Source organism: Ambystoma mexicanum, chromosome 10, assembly GCF_040938575.1.
Source record: "Ambystoma mexicanum isolate Mex_15411 chromosome 10, UKY_AmexF1_1, whole genome shotgun sequence".
Taxonomy (NCBI): Eukaryota; Metazoa; Chordata; class Amphibia; order Caudata; family Ambystomatidae; genus Ambystoma; species Ambystoma mexicanum.
Genome location: NC_090932.1, coordinates 1,626,657,148 through 1,626,663,685, shown reverse-complemented (window position 1 = coordinate 1,626,663,685; position 6,538 = coordinate 1,626,657,148).

Here is a 6,538-nt window from a genome sequence, read left to right as displayed (position 1 = left end):
ACATGACAAAAGAGAATCTCGTGGCAACGCTCACTGAAGACTGGTTCAGACCGAACTTAGCAGAGCACATTGCATTTTTTATGGGAAACTGTATAATCTGCCAGCAGTTCACGGCTGGGCATACACTAAAAGTCATTAGAGGAGTCATCCCGAGGCCCAATGGACCTTTTCAGCACTTGCATGTTGATTACGTCGATATGATTCAAGTATGTAACGGGTACAGGTACCTAATTGTTGTGGTGTTTCCATTCTCTAGATGGATAGAAGCAGGTCCATGCACACACCCAGACTCTACCTGTGCGCCCAAGTTTCTGGTGAGAGAGGTATTTCCCAGGTGGGGAGTATGTGAGGTTATGAGATCAGATAATGGGGCTCACTTTGTTAACAAAGTATTTGAACAGATTAGCTTGCTGCTTGGTATAAAGCACAAGTTCTCGTCGGCGTACCATCCGCAAGGTAATGGGATATGTGAGAAGCTCAACAGCTTGTTAAACGAAAGGATAGCCAAGTTGAAGCTTACTCTAAAGAAGGGATGGTTACACTGCCTTCCTTTGGCAGTGTATTCATTCAGAAACCAGCCTGGTTCTGACCATCAGAAACCAGCCTCGTTCTGACCATCATCTTACGCCGCACGAAATAGCAACAGGAAGAAGGATGCGCACTCCCCTGACACCCCGAGACAGAGCAAGAAGTGATTCCCAGCCAACAGGAGAAATCTTAGGGTCTGAAATGCAAAATTACTTGAATTGCATGACATCGTGTCTTACTGTAATTTCAGGCAAGCTGCAGTGACGACGAAAAGGGTGCAGGGCAGCAAAGAACACAGAAGGAGATACTACTGCAAACACAGTTCAGAGTTTATGTGTACCATTAATCTTCCCTGGAGACAAGGTCCTGGTGAAGAATTATACGAGAAAGAAGTGGGACGAGCCAAGATTCAAATGACCCTTTACAGTGGAAGACATCACTCCCTCTGCAGTCAAGCTACAAGGAAGAAGAGTTTGCATCTTTCAGGGTGACATCAAGCCATACATCGGAGAAGGCCCCAACGCGTAGAGTCTACAGACGGCGGGGAAGAACCGCAGCACGTGCAGACGAGATCCATGACGAGGAAGGACGCATGACCAGCAATAGCAAAGAACTTTTGTGCAAAGTTGTGTGTTAATTTGTTGACATTTTCTCTGAGCAAAAAAGGGGATAAGGACATAAAAAACTGACACTCTGTGTATCCTAGTTGCAGGGTGAATAAGAGAATTGCATGCATAAGCCACAACAGAGGTTATTAACTTTGAACTTTGGACTGAGGCACACTGAAGCCTTGATAAGAAAAGGATATGCCACATTTTGATCGAGGACACACAAATTGGAAGAAAATACAGTATCCAGACTCTTTCCAAATGGAAATATTGTTCAGACTCACTTATGGTGTCCCACAGTAGCGAAATCACCAAAGACGTCCTGAGTAACTTTGACCCAGTGTTAAGGTCATACACGTCATTCGTTGGAAGGCTCACCAGCATCACTGAATTTGTTCCAGATCCTGAAAACGAAAAGAAAATAAGGAGGCTGCTCACTGTGAATGCCGAGCAGTTTCTCCTGCTTCTGGAGTACAGAGAGGAAAAAACAAATGTCCCAAGCAGAAGAAGAAGTGAATAGGCTTATCAGCATGCTGTTCTTTCGCTTAATTGAAGACTGTCCAGATCTTGTCGGGAGAAACACGGACGTTTTGACGTTTCTTTGAGATCCAGCATACACAGAACGTTTAAGTATAATCCTGAATGGAATTATCATCCAAGTTGCTCTCCACACACATCGAGATTGCAGAAACTGCTCACAGTGAGTGAGGGCCTAACAGTTCCAAACTTTAGCAAGGTCAGGGCAAATGTCCCTGTCACCAGAAGATAGCAGATTGGCAAGCAACATCTTCTTTCACCTAATTGAGGATTTTCCAGAACTTGTGGGGAGACCCACCGGTGTTGACGTCTGTGATGCTGGAAATGCATCAGAGGGACAGGGCCTCTGAATCCTTGTCCTTTACTGCTTTTTATCGTGTGTTCTGTCATGTTTTCTGCCCAGGAGTCCATGTGGGACTCCTGACAGTGCAGCTCTCTCTTTTGGTTTGGTGAACAGCCCCATGGGATACCCTTATGGCACCCATGGGTAGGGGTACAACCCTGTGCCCCTAGTGTATGTTTTTTGGCACCTGTGGGTGGCCAACAGAGCAGGGTATGGGCTGGTGGCAGCTCCATGCTGAATTTGACAGGTGCTCTGGGTGTCCTCCATTTTGGGATACCCAGGCCCTGCCATTGGGATCAGTTGATACCTGATAGGAAACAAGATGGCCCCTGTGGCCTCTTGCTTTCTATTGCCTGTTACCTTGTTTTCCCAAAATCCTGGGAAGCCCTGACTCTGTCCCTTCCCCCTGACTGGCTGTTGGGTGGAAGTTCCATATATGGTGTTGTTGTGAAGGCCCAGCTAGACTGACTGGAGCCTTCCCAGTGACTGTATGTTGTGGGTACCTCCTGTGGGTGGGACCTGGGTGAATGGAGTGTGTGACCAATATACACTCCTTGTTGTGGTTGTCTGGTTTCTGGCATGAGAGACAAAGACTGAGACAGCCCTGCCCGAAACTGGCCTGAATGCAGTGTGTAGTGTTGAATGGCTGGGTACTTGTCCCAATCCACATTCCTTGTTGTGAGTGTCTGAAAGGGAGGAGTGTGGCCTGAATGCACTGTGTGCATGATTGGCTGACTGACTGCATGAATGCCCTTCTGTATGATTGGCTGCTGAGTGTGTGCCAGCAGTGTGGATGAGAGACAGAATAGTATATCTGGGGACCTCTCACCACTGGTAATTGGTTCAGAAAGGTTCAGAAGCGTTCAGAAGCTGAGTCTTCACTCTAAGAGTAACTGGAACTGCTGATCCTCGACGTCCAGCTGGAAGAAGAAGACTTGCTGTTGCATTTGCTTCGACCGATCCGAAGGCTGCCGAAATCGTCGAAGACTGACCCGAGAGAGGACCTGGTAAGGCGCCCTCTTCCCGTGCTCCGAGGGACCATCGAGCACCGCTCCATCTTCGCCGAAGCGCCCTGGAAGACAGACCCTCGAAAGGCTGCCGAACCGAGACGGGACCGCCGAGGAGATCGAAGTGAAGCACCCGGACATCGCCGCCGTCGAAGTCCATTGCCGTCGACCAGGGTTCACAGGTTTGTGTAACCGCTGGAGGCCCGTCCAAGTTGTGTTGCCCAGCCGTGGGAACCACTTGACGCCGTGCCGCCGACGACCGGAGCCGTCCGCTCCTTTGCCTAAGAGCATTCGAATCGAAGGACTCCCTCGTCCGCACCATCGACCGCTTTGTCCTGCCGGAGAAAGTTGAGGACGACCAACGCGCCGAGGAGAAACCTGCCGGTGGGTTTCCCGCCACCCGAAGACCACAAAGACTCGAACGACTCGACGCCCTTGCTGGGCCTCCGTCTCCACAATCTTTGCGGTCCAGAACTATTGTCACCGAGGTGCCCCGCACGCCTCTGCCTTGCAGGACGCCGACGCTCCGACGCCGATGAGCACCGCTCGGACGAAGCTGCCGCCTCATCGACGCCGTTCTACCCTATTTGTCGACGGGCGTTCGACGCCCCGTGTCTCCCGCTTGAAAGGGAAGGCATTCAAGAAGGGCCGTCGATTCCCCGTCGCCGAACACCGAGTTCCTCGACGCTTCTCGACGCCTCTCGACGATCCGTGACTCCCGCTTGAAAGGGGGTCGCTCAAGAAGGATCTGTCGACGCCTCTTCGAAGAACTCGACTCCACCAGGTACATTGGGGGGTAAAAACATTATAGGAGGGAATAAGACTTACAGAACAATATATGGACTGGGCTTGTGCTATATCTTTATTTTACAGGTTGCCCAGGTGGGGGGATCTCCGCACAGAACTGTGTCTAGTGGTAGGGGCCAGTATTCTGCCTATTGCTCAACCATCTTATTTTCTCTCCTCTCTCTATTGCTGGTTTCACTCTATTGATCTGTGAGACATTGTTACAGTATTGATGATGCACTTTAATGAGATCTAATACAAAGGGTGGTACCACTTTAGAATTGTATATATTTGCCATTGTTGATTTTCCTGAGTACAAAGTGAGTTATTATGATAAGTGTACATAACCTTGAATATTGATTATATAAAGACTGTGTTCTAACCAATACAGTGTGTGGACATTCCTTTGTGGGGGCTTGGGGACTACACTGTACTTAAGAACCAGCCTGCATCACCTCCTGAGAAGCTAGGCCTTGATTGCTCGTCCATTGCTACCGTATTAGAGAATCTTGGCCGGGGTCCTCTGTGCCTCTCCTCTACCATATAGAGAGCAGAAGTACAGACACCCCCCACCGGTCGTTTTTTTTCTTACACTGGTGGCAGCGGTGGGATGCTTATGGTTTTAAGAATCAGTGTATAACCGTGCCACTTACAAAGGATATCCGCACTTTATTAAATTAAGGTTTAGTTGTGTACAAGATAACTGCATTACAAACAATGGAGTCTATTGCAAATGGCAAATTGACTCGGATGAGCTTGGAGGCTCTCCAGAGTGCTTGTGAAGCCAGGGAGTTAGACTTTGTGGATAAGTCTAGGGCTGAGCTAATAGCTGCCCTGGTGGACTACCAGACTGATGGTGAAACTCTTGATGACGGGGGGAATGCAACCAATGAGGACTCTGCCCCTGGGGTTTCTGCTGAATCTGTTTCTGGGAATGCCGCCATTCCTGCTGCCTCTGTTCCAAACCCCAGCAATTCCTTGGAGCTTGAGTTATTAAGGATGAAATTGGCCTTTGAATACCGCAAGTTGGAAATAGATGCTGAACTTAAGAAAGAGGAGTTGGCTCAACAAGTGGAGCTCAGAAATAAGGACCTTGAACTCAAGAGCCAGGACACTGAATGTCAGAGAATCCAGCTAGAGAAAGCTAGAGCGGAGACTTCAGTTAAAACCAGTGAGAGTGTCAGGTCCCCAGCCACCAAGTTTATGAAAGATTTGGTTGGTGTATTTGTGGAGGGTTCAGATATCCTCCAATGGATTGAAGCATTTGAAATGGCCTGTGCGATTCATGATGTTGATAAAAGAGATTGGGCTAAGTGTTTGTTAAGCAGAGTGCCTCAAACTGGATATGACTGTATTCTGAAGCTGAGTGTGGAAGAAAGGGGTCAGTGTGAGTGTATGACGTCTGCTTTGATTGCCAAGTTTGGCAAGACACCTACCCAATACCTTAGAAGGTTCAGGGATTTTAAGAAAAGAGAGAATGTGTCTTGGGTTGACTGGGTGAGTGCTGCGCACATGAATATGATGGGGTGGATCGATGGATACAAGGTTAAGACTTTTGTTGAATTATCCCACCTCTTGTTTTTTGAGCATTTTTCTGAAGCCTGTTCACCAGAGCTGCGTCAGTATGTGGCTGACCAGAACATTTTGGACCCCTTTAAGCTGGCTAGGTTGGCTGACAAGTGGGTCTCCCACCGGGTGTCCCCTAAGGACTCTAGTGGGAAGGACAAGGACAAAGAAAAGGGGGCCCCTCAGAAAGCTGAGGAGTCCCACAAGCAGTCACAGTCGGGTAAACCTAAACCTTCCTCTCCCAAGACCCATAAATCTAGTGGGGATAAGTCATCTGTGGGTGGGAATAAGAGTAGTGGTCCACCTGCTGCACTCCTGGCGCTTGTTGGGACGGTGGGGCTCTGGATCACAAAAGGGGTGACTCCAAGTGTAAAGGTAAGGAACTTGGAGTACAGGCTGTCAGCCTGACCTACCCTTACCCCGTGTCTGAGGTGGAGGCCGCTGTCCTCCGCTACTCTACCGGGATCACATTTGGTGCTCCGGTAGAGATTTCCTTAGTGTCCCTTGGGGCCTGGGACCAGTATGCAGAAGTACTGGCGACTATCCCACAGAACACCCGTAGGTTTTTGAGAAGTGTCCTCTTGAATGGCCAGCCTTCTACTGGTTTGAGAGACACTGGGGCAAGCATGACAGTGGTGGACAGGACCCTGCTCAAGCCAGAGGACTATGTAGGTGCTCCTCTGCAAACCACCAGGTTAGCTGGTGGGCCTCCAAAATTATCACCTGTAGCCTTAGTCACACTCATGATTGGAGACAAGACAGCAAAGCTTCCTGTCCTGGTTCAGGACAATGTCCCTGCTAACATTCTGTTAGGAAATGATCTAGTAGAGTTGGGGTTGATCTCGGATGGTCTTCCCATGACTGCTGCTGCAGTCACTAGGTCACAGGTGACACCGGATCTGGCTGTGGGTCAAGTACCCGAGCCAAAGGCGAGGCCTAAGGCAAGAAGAAGGAAGACCAGGAAGGCCACCTCTGTGGAGGGAACACCTTCTCTTCCTGCTGTTCCGACAGCACCCATTGGGATCCATGCTCCGGACGGGCTGGGTCCAGTGGAAAACCCAAACTCAACTCCTGTGGGAGGAGAGACAGAAGACTCTCCTGTGGGAGAGGTTCTCAACCCGGAGGATCATCCCGACCTTCAATGCTTGTTAGCTGAAGGGGGA